Source organism: Bufo bufo, chromosome 1 (assembly GCF_905171765.1).
Source record: "Bufo bufo chromosome 1, aBufBuf1.1, whole genome shotgun sequence".
Lineage (NCBI taxonomy): Eukaryota > Metazoa > Chordata > Amphibia > Anura > Bufonidae > Bufo > Bufo bufo.
Window position 1 is genome coordinate 241,982,167 of NC_053389.1, and position 14,869 is coordinate 241,997,035.

Here is a 14,869-nt window from a genome sequence, read left to right on the forward strand (position 1 = left end):
CTGCAAATTAGGTGGAAGTGAGACACCTAGTGGCCATGACTTTATAGCTTTTTTCAGTGGATGTAGGCATATTTTTTAAATGAAGTGATATACAAATTTTCTGTGAAATGAAAGGAAATTGTGTGAAAGTACAGCGACTCTTTAAAACCAGCCAAAGTGGAGAAAAGAGTAGAAGATTGAGGAGCATTCTAGTGTTAAAGCGAACCTTTCACCTGGATTTCACTTATTAAACTATCACCAGTACCTTATAGATTATCCTCATTGTGTTTTCATACAGTCTTTTCCGGCTTTTCTGCGATGTATATTCATGAAAAAAACGACTTATAAAGTAATTTTCTCCAGCTCCAGAAGTCACGCTAGAAGTCACTAGGTGGCGTCTTCAGGGGAATGGAGCCACTGTACAACTGTACAGACCAAGAAGTGGCACCAATTATTTGGCTTAGTGGCCAATTATTTGGCTTAGATCAAAAAATGTTTAAAAACATGTGTAACATAAAAACATGATTTAAACAATGGGCCATTTTCTGATGACACTTTCCCTTTAAGAACATCTCAGCGATAGCCTCCCCCATAATCATGTTCAGAAAATAAAATAACCTGCAATCAGAAAATAAAAACTGATTCAAATTGCCTGCAGGGTCTTCTGGCAAGGAAGGCTGAGTAACACGTTAAGGCCTCATGCACATGACCGTTTTTCGGGTCCGCATCCGAGCCGCAGTTTTGGCGGCTCGGATGCGGACCCATTCACTTCAATGGGGCCGCAAAATATGCGGACAGCACTCCTTGTGCTGTCCGCATCCGTTGCTCCGTTCCGAGGCCCCGCAAAAAAAATATAGCATGTCCTATTCTTGTCCGTTTTGCGGACAAGAATAGGCATGTCTACAATGGGCCTTCCGTTCCGCAAATTGCGGAAGGCACACGGGCGGCTTCCGTTTTTTGCGGATCCGCGGTTTGCGGACCGCAAAAAAAAACGGCATGGTTGTTTGCATGAGGCCTGAGGCTACGTTTACACTAGCGGCAGCTGTTCACCCGCCGGATCCGTGCTGCCGCTAGTGCAGACGTGCCGCCGGAGGTCCGCTCCGGCCCCATTTACTATAGTCAATGGGGGCGCTGGCCGGAGTTCCGGCGGCAGCACGGCAAACATGCTGAGAGGCGTCCGGAATAAAACTACATATTATAGTCAATGGGGCTGGAGCGGACCTCCAGCAGCACGCGTGCACTAGCAGCAGCACGGATCCGGCAGGCTATTCACCCGCCGGAACAGCCTACCGGAGAAGGCTGCCGCTTAAAGTAGCCTTAGGGCGCTCTCATAAACACTTGGGTTTATTAAAAACTGTTGAAGGAGAGGATGTTCTTGACATATGGGGGGTGTGGGTGGGGGGGCTTAAATTTGACCAGAGTAGCATAGGAGGGGATATTTGACCTGGACTGGACTAATGGTGGGTGAGCTTAGCTGCAGATGTGTTCTGGTGGGATGTTAAGATAAAAGCTAAAAGTCACCATGCAATAAAATCATTATGTAGCTGAATGCAATCACAGCACAATCACAATGACTTTGCAGAAGTTTTTGCTGGTCAAAGGTGTGGTTTTCCTAGTGAAAATCTAAGATTACAGTTGAAAAGATCCAGCCCCTCACTCACCATTTGTTATCCTTTCTGCTAAGAATTTGAATGCCTGCAAAACAATGACATAACTAGCAAGAAGGGGCTGAGGCACACCCTAAATACAGAATATATAGGGAGCTGAACGAGAGTGTCTAAGACGTGCAACACCCAAGACAAAGATGGAGCTCCGACAAGATTCCTATGTCACACTCAATGATGGACATAAAATGCCAGTAGTTGGTTTTGGCACCTATGCCCCACAGAAGGTGAGTGAGGGTGGGACAAAGATATTGCATAGAGCTGAGCTGTGCATGTAAATGTTATGGAAGAAATGGTTAATTTAGCTGCTCCACTCACTGGCGTGACTAGGGTGTTTGGGACCTGGGGTGGGTCCTTTCTCTGGCACCCCCCCTAATACTTTACAAAAATGGTGCCACCTCACGATAGCATTGTCCTCATTGTATAACCTTCACAGTTGTTATATCCAGATATGTGCCCCCTAATAATATCCACATTGTGCTCCCTCATAGTAATGCCCATATTGTGCCCCCTTAAAGTACTTATACCTTCATTGTGCCCCTTTCACAGTAATAATGCCCTATCTGTGCCCCCTTCACAGTGGTAATACTGTCTCTGTGCCCCCTCACAGTAGTTGTGTCCTCTTTGTGCCTACTTCACAGTAGTAATGCACTCTGTGCCCCCCACACAGTAGTAATGCCCGTTTTGCCCCTTCACAGTAGTAATGCCCACTCTGTGTCACCATAATAGTTATGCCCCCTCACAGTAGTTATGCCCTCTCTGTGTACCCTTCACATTAGTAATGGACTCAGGCCCCCCTTAACAGTAGTAATGCCCATTGTGCCGCCTTCATAGTAGTAATGACACTGTGCCCCCTTCACAGTAGAAATGCCCATTGTACCCCCTTCACAGTAGTAATGCCCTCTGTGCCCCCTTCATAGTAGTAATGCTCTGTGCCCCTTCACAGTAATAATGCCTATTGTGCCCCTTCGTAGTAATAATGCCTATTGTGCCCCTTCATAATAGTAATCCCCACTGTGCCCCCTTCATAGTAGTAAAGCCCATTGTGCCCCCTTTATAGTAGTAATGCCATCTGTGCCACCTTTATGGTAGTAATGCCCTCTGTGACCCCTTTATGGTAGTAAAGCCCTATGTGCCCACTTTGTGGTAGTAATGCCCTCTGTGCCCCCTTTGTGGAAGTAATGCCCTCTGTGCCCCCTTTATGGTAGCAATGCCGCCTGTGCTCCCTCCATGGTAGAAATGCCCTCTGTGCCCCCTTTGTAGTAGTAATGCCCTCTGTGCCCCCTTTGTAGTAGTACATTCCCTCTGGGTCCCCTTTATGGTAGTAATGCCGCCTGTGTTCCCTCCATGGTAGAAATGCCCTCTGTGCTCCCTTTTTAGTAGTACATGCTCCCTCTATGTTAAAAAGAAAAAAACACAGTACCTACTGACCTTGTCCCATTCCTGAAGCTCTCATCCAGCTCTACGCTGCAGGCACAGATCGCTCTGCAGCATTGTGTGGGAGGAGCTTAGGCAGATTCCCTGGCTGCAGGGTCCTCCCACTCAAGCCGGCAGTGGGATCTGTGTCTGTAGGCTTAATGGTAGAGCAGGGAGAAGTCTTCCTGCTTCACCATTCAGCGCTGGAGAGACAGAGCGCGGGGAGCTGAGTGACAGGACCACAGCTAACAGCGCTCCAGCATTAAGCGCTCATTGCTTCTGGGCTCCGGCACCCCTTTCAGAGCGGGCACCCGGGGAGGACCACCACTTCTAAAACTAATTCCACTTCTAAAACCAAGAGCTTCACTGAGTACAGCTTCTGGAACATGATGGGCAATACACTGCGTGCAGAATTATTAGGCAAATTAGTATTTTGACCATATCATCCTCTTTATGCATGTTGTCTTACTCCAAGCTGTATAGGCTCGAAAGCCTACTACCAATTAAGCATATTAGGTGATGTGCATTTCTGTAATGAGAAGGGGTGTGGTCTAATGACATCAACACCCTATATTAGGTGTGCATAATTATTAGGCAACTTCCTTTCCTTTGGCAAAATGGGTCAAAAGAAGGACTTGACAGGCTCAGAAAAGTCAAAAATAGTGAGATATCTTGCAGAGGGATGCAGCACTCTTAAAATTGCAAAGCTTCTGAAGCGTGATCATCGAACAATCAAGCGTTTCATTCAAAATAGTCAACAGGGTCGCAAGAAGCGTGTGGAAAAACAAAGGCGCAAAATAACTGCCCATGAACTGAGAAAAGTCAAGCGTGCAGCTGCCAAGATGCCACTTGCCACCAGTTTGGCCATATTTCAGAGCTGCAACATCACTGGAGTGCCCAAAAGCACAAGGTGTGCAATACTTAGAGACATGGCCAAGGTAAGAAAGGCTGAAAGACGACCACCACTGAACAAGACACACAAGCTGAAACGTCAAGACTGGGCCAAGAAATATCTCAAGACTGATTTTTCTAAGGTTTTATGGACTGATGAAATGAGAGTGAGTCTTGATGGGCCAGATGGATGGGCCCGTGGCTGGATTGGTAAAGGGCAGAGAGCTCCAGTCCGACTCAGACGCCAGCAAGGTGGAGGTGGAGTACTGGTTTGGGCTGGTATCATCAAAGATGAGCTTGTGGGGCCTTTTCGGGTTGAGGATGGAGTCAAGCTCAACTCCCAGTCCTACTGCCAGTTTCTGGAAGACACCTTCTTCAAGCAGTGGTACAGGAAGAAGTCTGCATCCTTCAAGAAAAACATGATTTTCATGCAGGACAATGCTCCATTACACGCGTCCAAGTACTCCACAGCGTGGCTGGCAAGAAAGGGTATAAAAGAAGAAAATCTAATGACATGGCCTCCTTGTTCACCTGATCTGAACCCCATTGAGAACCTGTGGTCCATCATCAAATGTGAGATTTACAAGGAGGGAAAACAGTACACCTCTCTGAACAGTGTCTGGGAGGCTGTGGTTGCTGCTGCACGCAATGTTGATGGTGAACAGATCAAAACACTGACAGAATCCATGGATGGCAGGCTTTTGAGTGTCCTTGCAAAGAAAGGTGGCTATATTGGTCACTGATTTGTTTTTGTTTTGTTTTTGAATGTCAGAAATGTATATTTGTGAATGTTGAGATGTTATATTGGTTTCACTGGTAAAAATAAATAATTGAAATGGGTATATATTTGTTTTTTGTTAAGTTGCCTAATAATTATGCATTGTAATAGTCACCTGCACACACAGATATCCCCCTAAAATAGCTAAAACTAAAAACAAACTAAAAACTACTTCCAAAAATATTCAGCTTTGATATTAATGAGTTTTTTGGGTTCATTGAGAACATGGTTGTTGTTCAATAATAAAATTAATCCTCAAAAATACAACTTGCCTAATAATTCTGCACTCCCTGTAATGTCCTTTCAAATCTATGTCTGCTATGATGTCATCATGAACTGTGTGCAGTAGGTTGCTTTTTTTAAGTGGGCATTTATACAATAGCTTTCCCCATAGTACCCAGGACCTCCAGCAAAAACATACCGCATACAATGGTCTGAGATACATTTTGACATAAAGAGAATTCATATAATATTTATACAGCCTCACAAAGCCATCACTGTAACTATTTGCAGCTTAGGCTACTTTCTCACATATGCCTTTATGCTGTCCTGTTCTGAGATCTGGCAGGGTATCTCAAAACCACAGCAAAACACATCTGTTCAAATAATAAAATCGGCTGCATCCGTTCAGTATGGGTTTTTCGTGTTCATAAAAACCGTATCCAGCATCATTGACTTACATGCAGCCACCAGTTGAGTTTGCCTGACACAAGTACTACCTGTACTGTCCTAATGGCAGCACTGATGGTACCGGTCAGTTATGAGGGCTTCCAGCAGCAGGACCCTATAGGAACATCAAGAGGATGGGCGGTGGTTGTTTGAAATGAAAGTTGAGTTGCCACCCATTAACATACTTATCTTAGCAAAGACTTGTAGTCTTCAGAGTTTTAAAGTATAACGAAGGCCGTACATGAGCACTTCCGGCTGCTCAATCTACTGGATAGATATCAAGCTGACATATCACCTGTAGACATGCGGGATGGAGAATGTACTGGGCTCCTGGAGTGGGAGATTGAGACATTAAGGCCTCTTTCACACGAGCATGTCTGGATGCGTTGTGGAAAACCCGCGCGAGTAGGTACCCAATTGCAGTCAGTTTTGACTGCGATTGCGTTCCATTGTTCAGTTTTTATCGCACGGTTGCAATGTGTTTTGCACGCGCGTGATAAAAAACTGAATGTGGTACCCAGACTCGAACTTCTTCACAGAAGTTCTGGTTTGGGTTCAAGCTTGTGTAGATTGTATTATTTTCCCTTATAACATGGTTATAAGGGAAAATAATAGCATTCTGAATACAGAATGCATAGTACAATAGGGCTGGAGGGGTTAAAAAAATAATAATAATAATTTAACTCACCTTAATCCACTTGTTCGCGCAGCCGGCATCTTCTTTGAGGAATAGGACCTTTGATGACGTCACTGCGCTCATCACATGGCCCATCACATGATCTTTTACCATGGTGATGGATCATGTGATGGACCATGTGATGAGCACAGTGACGTCATCAAAGGTCCTATTCCTCAAAGAAGAAGACAGAAGAGATGCCGGCTGCGCGAACAAGTGGATTAAGGTGAGTTAAATTATTATTATTATTTTTTTAACCCCTCCAGCCCTATTGTACTATGCATTCTGTATTCAGAATGCTACTATTTTCCCTTATAACCATGTTATAAGGGAAAATAATAAAGATCGGGTCCCCATCCCGATCGTCTCCTAGCAACCGTGCGCGAAAATCGCACCGCATCCGCACTTGCTTGCGATTTTCACGCAGCCCCCTCACTTCTATGGGGCCTGCGTTGTGTGAAAAACGCACAATATAGAACATGCTGCGATTTTCACGTAACGCAAAAGTGATGTGTGAAAATCACCGCTCATGTGCATAGCCCCATAGAAATGAATGGGTCCGGATTCAGTGCGGGTGCAATGCGTTCACCTCACGCATTGCACCCGCGCGGAAATCTCGCCCGTGTGAAAGAGGCCTAAGTGTTAAGTATTTCTCCAGTGGAGTCATGTACAAGGTAAGAAGGGCAAAAAGCTTTTTTTAAAAACTGCCTCTTTAAAAAAAGCTATACATTTGATATCTTCCAGTATTTTCTGATCAATTCTATAAGGACGTTTATTGCACTTGAACATGGTTTGGATTCTATATAAAATTCTACCTAAAAAGCCTGAAGATTCAATCTTAAATATCATTAATGTATAACTGTTGGCTGAACCATTATAAAGAGGGGGAAGGAAAAAGATCCAAAAAAAGAGTGTTAATCAAAGAGTTATTTGGATGGAACTCCAAAAAGATCCTAGAGTAACGGCAGGGCGCCAAAGGAAGGAAAGATAATCACGATAGAAATGGGCGGTAGGAGGCTGCCGGTAGTGGCTATATATGTAGAGAACACTGCTACATACATAAACACAGTAACAGAAAAAGAAACCAAAAAGAAAAAACAGCCACAAGAGAAGGCGCCAACCCAATATTGGTAACTCTGATCGGTGGTTTGAAGTATGCGCATATGTATAATCATAAAATATATCGCCACCTCAAATAAATAGGAACATTTTTACATAATAAAATCAAAGTAATAAAAATGTTGTAAGAACTGACATTGTGAACAAATAACTCACTTCACCAGGGAGGTGGTTTGTGGGATAAACTCAAGACACCCACAAACTTGACCTCCCTCGCCTGGATCGCTTGTAGTATCTTTGGAAGAACGGCAGTCCCACTAACGCAAGTCCCCAAACCGGAAGTATGACAACGGAGCGAGGCGCAGACGTAGCGCAGTGGAAATTGACTGGAAGGGGGAAGTGTCCAGGCAGGTTAGGGTTAATGTGGTTAGGAAAGGGTGGAGTGTTTCTGGGGAGGGTCTGTGGGGGTGGCAGGGGGTTCGCGCGCCGTATATAGGCTAGGGTTAGGGGCGGGATCGGCATCAGTGTCCGTTGCGCCTAGGCGAGTTGTGTGCGGGATAGTGTAGCGTTATGGCGTCTCTGGAGGTTTTGATGGCGGCGGTGCGGGCAGCGGCCGAACAACATGGTTCGGCTTGGCTGGTGAGTAGTTTGCAGGCTGCAGCGAGGGCTCCTAGCGTGCCTCCAGTTGCGGCAGGGGGGAGGTTGAGGGCTAGGAGATCAGTGCCGCCTGAACGTCTGAGCCCGGAGGCGTTTTAGGAGCCCTCCTGGGGACCCTCCGCTGCGATCGGCTGGGGTGGCAAGTGTTTCTGCCAGCCGGCGCAGCGGGAGGAATTCTGCGCAGCGTAGTGCGCTTGCGGTGGAGGCGAGAGTCAGTGCCCAGCGGGTGTCCCGTTCCCGGCGGGGGGGGGAGGGCGCGGGGCGGTTCTGTGTCTCGGCGCGGTGTGCGGGGGGGCGGCCGGGCTGATATTGAGTCCGGTAGCGGCAGCGATGGAGGAGGCCGGCCTGATGCGGCTTCACTGGTGTCTGGTGGGGGCCTTGTGGTCGGCGGATCTGGCATGGAACAGCGGGCAGCGCAGCGGTCTGTAAGTGTGACCGGCGGCAGCAGCAGAGAGGGCAGACATGCGGACGCGGCCTCACTTACCTCCGGTGGTGGCCTGGCAGCTGGGGGCGATTCCAGGAGAAGGCGAGCAGCGTCACAGTCCAGGTCTGAGGGACGGCGGCAGTCTTCTGAAGTGCAGTCTCGTCTGGATGGTTCGGGATCGGCGCCACCTGCTGGTAGGTCTGTGGTATCATGCAGCAGTGAGGGGAATGAGGAGATGTTGCCACCTGCTGGTCGGTCCTCGACACCAGGCAGAGGGCTGAGGAGAGCTTCTATGTCGCCACCTGCTGGTCGATCCTTAGTACCAGGCAGTGGTCTAAGGAGTGATGCAATGCTGCCACCTGCTGGTCGGTCCTCTGTACCAGGCAGAAGTTTGCTGAGTGATGCGCTGGCCGGGGGACTGGACTTTGTTTCGCCCACGGTGCAGCAAGCTAACGATTTTTCCACAGGATCGCAAGTTGCGGCTCGCAGCGGACAGGCTGCGGAGCTTGGGCGGGATGTCCTGGGATCGAGAGTTTTGCAGCGGCCACTTGACGGTGGGTCGGCACGCAGGGAATTGGCGCCTACGCAGCCACGCCACGTGGATTCTGGCGGGGGTTTCTCGGCCGATCAGTCTTTGGAGGAAGGAGAAGTCAGCCAGGAAGCGTGGGAGATCGGAGGTCGGATGGATGATGCGGACGGCGCGGGTCCCTCGACGTCCAGGTCTTCGGCTGGGTCGTCGCAGAGAGGAACATCGGTGAGGTCGGCGGCTGCTGGGAGGATGCCCCAGGGACAGCCAGGTGAGAGGACGTCGTGTCAGGTTCCTGGTGGGGGGGTGGGACTTCGTTGCCAGGGGAGGAGGGGTTGGCTCACGAATTGTTGACGGGTATGTGGTTGTTATTGTCGCGGTGGAAGACCGGGGCGGTGTCGTCTCCAGCCGCCGTTTGGGCTGCTGCGCCGGCGGTTGGGGAGGGGGTGCGTTTAAGTGGGGCTGGAGTTGGTGACACCCCTGTCATGGGGGCAGAGTCGGCGGTGATTGAGGCCGCCGGGAGTGGAGGCGGTAAAGGGGCTGCCGTGGACGAGGTTCAGTTGGCGGATGCTGCAAAAGGGGAGGTATATGTGTGCTTTGAGGGGCCATTAGGGGCTCATTTGAAGAGTGAGGTCAGGGAGAAGATTTGGAAGGACGAATATGTCGAGATATTCTCGTTACTTCCGTTGGACAAATTTAATTTGGATAGGGGAAAGCCGGATGAGAGTAAAAAGGAGGAGGAGGAGAAGCGGAGGTACAGGTTGATTCCGCGTACTTTTTTAATTGGCTGCAGGCTTTTGCTATTTTCGCCAGTGTGGTGGGGGAAAAGGCGCCTGAACACTGTTCGGCCCTTTTTTGCTATATGGACGCCATAGGGGAGGCGTATCGGACATATGGTGGGGTGGCGTGGCTCAGGTACGATTAGCAGTTTCGCCAGAGGAAGGCGGTTAGGCCTAGTATTCGTTGGGACCATAAGGACATTGGTCTGTGGATGCGGTTGATGGCGGCGCCAAAAGGGGTTAGCCAGCCCTTTCGTGGAGCGGCCGGGGGTCCCTCGGCGTCCGATGCGGCTGGAGGGAGCAAAAGGGGATGTTGCTGGCAGTTCAATGAGGGACACTGCAAGTATCTTTCGGAGTGCCGTTTCAAGCATGAGTGTTCCGGTTGTGGGGGAGCCCATAGTTTTGCTCAGTGTTTCAAGCGCGGTAGGGGGAGGGGATTGGAGGTTACGCAGAAGAGGGGTGACCCCGGTGAGGGTGGACGTGATGGAGCCGTTTCTAGAGAACTATTCAAATAGGGAGGCGGCGGCAGTGTTATTGGCCGGTTTTCGGGACGGTTTTCGGATTCCGTGCACAGCAGTGGGTTCGGTGGTTGCGGCGCGTAATTTGGCTTCCGCGTTGCAGCGTCCTGAGGTTGTGTCTGATAAGATTGCGAAAGAGGTGGCTGCTGGTAGGGTGGTAGGCCCCTTTGCGGAGTGTCTATTGCCGGATTTGTGGGTTTCGCCTTTGGGATTAGTTCCTAAGAAGGAACCTAACAAATTTCGGCTCATTCACAACTTGTCTTACCCGGCTGGGGGTTCCGTGAATGACGGCATTGATGAGGTTTTGTGCTCCGTGTCGTATACGTCGTTTGACGAGGCGATTAGGTGGGTGCGGCGTTTTGGGCAAGGGACATTGTTAGCTAAGACGGATATTGAGGCAGCGTTTCGCCTGTTGCCAATTCATCCAGATAGTTTTCGTTTACTGGGTTTTAAGTGGGAAGGCGTTTTTTTGTGGATTGTTGCTTACCCATGGGGTGTGCGATTTCGTGTTCGTTGTTTGAAATGTTTAGTTCTTTTTTGGAGTGGGTAGTGCGGCGAGAGGCGGGATGGAGTTCTGTGTTGCATTACCTGGACGACTTTCTGTTTTTGGGCCCAGCTGGGTCAAGGGTGTGCTCAGTGTTGTTGCATACCATGGAGCGGGTGGCGGGGAGATTTGGGGTTCCGTTAGCGAAGGAGAAGACGGAGGGTCCATCTACAACTGTGAAGTTTTTGGGGATCGTGATTGATAGCGTGGCTATGGAGTGTAGGCTGCCCGAGGATAAGGTGGTTGATTTGTGTAGTGAGGTGGGTTTTTTGCGTAAGACGAGGAAGGTGCAGCTCAGGCGGGTACAGTCGGTTTTGGGTAAATTGAACTTTGCCTGTAGGATTTTGCCCATGGGGCGAGTTTTTTGTAGGCGTCTGTCCAGAGCCACGGCGGATGTGAAAGCTCCCTTTCATTTTGTGCGGTTGGGAGGTGAGGTGCGTGCGGATTTGGAAGTGTGGGAGCGTTTTTTGAAGGAATTTAATGGTCGTTCTGTTTGGATGGAGGCGCCCATTTCTAATGTAGATTTGGAATTGTTCACGGACGCGTCAGGGTCATGTGGTTATGGTGCTTTTTGTCAGGGGCAATGGAGTGCGGGGGCTTGGCCTGAGGAATGGAGGGTCGCTGGCTTGCTTGGGAACCTGGCTTTGTTGGAGTTGTTCCCTATAGTTTTGGCCACTGAGTTGTGGGGTGAGTTGTTGAGGAACAAACGGGTGCGTTTTTGTTGTGACAATTTGGGGGTGGTGCAGGCGGTGAATAGTCAGTCGGCCAATTCCCCACCAGTGGTGCGGTTGCTTCGGCACCTGGTTCTGAACGGTTTGAGGTTGAATGCGTGTTTTGTGGCTGTGCATGTTCCAGGTGTTGATAATTGCATAGCTGACGCTCTTTCTCGTTTCCAGTGGGATCGTTTTCGCAGTCTGGTTCCGGGCGCGGAAGTGACGGGTCTGCCGTGTCCTCAGTGGCTCTGGAGCGTGGCCTTGGGGTCTCGTTAGACCTGATTCAGCGGTCCGTGAGTAGCAGTACGTGGTCGGCTTATTCTTCTGTGTGGTCTCAGTGGGAACGTTTGATAGAGCAGGTGGGGGGGTGCGAAGGGGTTGAGGATTTTCATTCGTTGTTGGTGTATTTTGTGGGTGTGTCGTTTAGTGCAGGTTTGTCGTTCTCGGCGGCGGCAAAAAGGGTGGCGGCGGTGGCCTTTTGGTTAAAGTTGCGGGGTTTGGCGGATGTTTCCAGAAGTTTTTTGGTGCGGCAGGCTTTGAAGGGGTATCGTCGTAGTGGGGTTCGAAAAGATGTCCGTCGCCCGGTTTCTTTTCAGGTGTTGCAGTCGTTGTGGGACCGGGCGGAGGCGGTGTGCAAGTCCTGGTATGAGGTGTGTTTGTTTCGGGCGGCGTTTTCTTTGGCTTTCTTTGGGGCTTTTCGGGTCTCGGAGCTGGTGGCTAACAGTCGAGTGAGTGGCGGTGGTTTGCTGCGGGAGGATGTGAGTGTTGGTGAGGATGGATTGCGGTGTAGGTTGCGTAGGTCCAAGACGGACCAGGTGGGTAAAGGGGTGTGCGTTTGGTTGCGGCCTCTGCTGGGGTCAGTGTTGTGCCCTGTGCGGTGTTTGGAGGTTTTTCTGGCGGTCCGGCCGGAAGGGCCGGCTTCGTTGCTGGTTCATATGGACGGTTCGGCTTTGTCTCGTTATCAATTTGTTGCGGTTTTTCGGAAATGTTTGACAGCAGCGGGTTATGCGGCAAGTGAGTTTGCGTCTCATTCATTTCGTATTGGGGCGGCAACTGAAGCCGCCAGATGGGGTTTGGGGGACGAGGCCATTAGGAGGATTGGCAGGTGGGAGTCCGCTTGCTTTTGTTCCTATATTCGTCCTCATATGTTATAAGGTCGGTGGGTGGAGTGTGTATGTTAATTTTATTTAATTTATTATTGTAGGTTGGGGTGCTAATTTCTTTTGTTTGTTTTCAGGATCGCCTTCTTCTTGTTTGGCCTGGATTTTAGGCCATTCTTATGTGTATTGGGGAGCGTTGAGAGCAGACGTGCGGAGGAATGGACGGCAGTTAGGTTTCCGGCCGGAGGACTTGCAGGTCCGGTGGATTGGCGTGCGGGGTATGCTGTGGGGGCGTGTTTTACCTGTATTCCATGAATATGCTTCCCTGGACAGGTGTCCTGACATTGTGGTTCTGCATGTGGGCGGGAACGATTTGGGGGTTCGTCGCTCGAGGGATGTCATTCGTGATGTTAAGTTGGATTTGCTGCGTTTGACTGAGGAGTTCCCGGATTTGTTGGTAGTTTGGTCTGATGTGGTGGCGAGGAGTGCTTGGCGTTTTGCGAGGTCGGTAGAGCGTATCAACAAGGCACGTTGTGAAGGTGAACAAGGAGGTGGGGCGCTTTGTGCGGCGGCAGGGCGGTTTTGTGGTACGTCACCGGGAATTGGAGGTTGCGTCACCTCAATTCCTCAGGGCTGATGGGGTTCATCTTAACGAGATTGGGATGGACTTGTGGGCGCTGGGGCTTCAGGAGGGTTTGGAGACAGCGTTCAGGGTTTGGCGGGACGTCCATAGGTGAGGTGTCTCCTATGTGCGTCGATGGCAGGTTAACGGGGGGTCCTGGAAGGCAATTCTACGTTTTATTAGGTGCATGACACGTTGGAGTGTGCATCTTATGTGGTTTGGTAAGCTGAAAGCTGGGGGGCTCCTGTTGGGCTAAAAGGCCTACAGGGGTAGAGGAATATATGGATTCTGGAGGATTCGGTGCCCTTGGGTCGGAGAGTGCGGCCGAGGGTAAAAGGATAAGATGTGAGGAGTGAAGATAGCAGCTTGCTTGGGTTGCCTTCTAGGATCCTTCCGCAAAGTGATTGTTGGGACATTGTACTGTTGATGTTTGCATATATGTATATCTCATGTTTGCATTATAATAATGTTGGATAAAAATATTGTTATTTAATAAACGGCTGCTATGGCCTTTCCACCAAGAATTCAGGTTTTGTGTGCTTACTGGGGGTAGGGGGAAGTGGTTGGTGGGAAGGGTCTGGAAATGATCTTACCTCCTTAAGTCAGTGACATTTTTTCACTGTCCTTTTGAAGGAAAAGGCGGGAAAACATGCTCCTACCATTTAAAAACCCAATACACAATATGTACTTTTAGGATTCCATGATTTTACTATTTTTATTACTTCTATACAAGTTGTGATTTCTCCTGATGAAGGGGGTATGAGGCAACACCCCCGAAATGCGTTGAGCCGACTTGCGATATCAATAAAGGAATTTGCTAGAAGTTCCACTTGTGGGACTGCCGTTCTTCCTAAGATACTACAAGCGATCCAGGCGAGGGAGGCCAAGTTTGTGGGTGTCTTGAGTTTATCCCACAAACCACCTCCCTGGTGAAGTGAGTTATTTGTTCACAATTTCAGTTCTTACAACATTTTTATTACTTTGATTTTATTATGTAAATTATTAGTGTTGATCGAGCATGCTCGGCCGAACACCAGTTCGGCTCGAGCATCTCGATGCTCGGCACATGGCGTATTCGGCCGAACACGCATGTGCTCGAGCGCAATGCTCAAGTCTCCTCCCCGGATGTTTCTTTCCTGCTACGCAGTCACTGTCTGCCCTCACTGTAATGCCGAAGCCATGTTGGTTACTGGCATTACAGTGATTGGCTGGCCGGAACACGTCATCGGGTGCTATATAGCACCCAATGGCGCGTGTTCGGCTCAGGCTTAGTCATGGAGAGCTGTGCTGAGGATTGAGGAAGGGACAGACAGTGTAGGGAGTGATCCTGCGCTAAATTGCATGCAATAGTTAGGCTACTGCATTAGCTGCGCCACATTTCTTGTGTAAAGTGTGCGCATCCAAAATATATCTGTGACATACAGTGTACTTTTTCAATAGACTTTATCCGCTTCTGACAGTGACATTATCAGTGCCACATCTGTAGTGTAAGGTGTGCGCTGAAAAAATTTATCTGTAACATACAGTGTACTTTTTTTCGTAGATGCTGTGGACAGTGACATTACCGGTGGTACCTCTCCTGTATAACATTTCCTCATCCCAATTACCTGTGACATTCCCTGTAATTTTTTATTAGCCGCTGGTGACAGCATTGACATTATCTGCGGGATATCTCCTGTGTGACGTTTCCACATCCCAAATACCTTTTTACATTTGTTTGCGCATACACTTCCAAATCCTACGCTACTGTACGTGTGACAGACTTTCAAGCATATATAACATTTAATATGAAGAAGGCGAGCAGTAAGGGAAGGGGCAGTGGCCGTGATGCTGATGGTGCACGCAGAGGCCGTG

At 49.2% G+C, this 14,869-nt stretch overlaps 1 pseudogene; it reads left to right on the top strand.

The window, feature by feature from the left end:
• The first annotated feature begins 1,667 nt into the window (after window positions 1-1,667).
• Window positions 1,668-14,869, top strand: part of LOC121005309 — a 58,669-nt pseudogene continuing 45,467 nt past the window's right edge.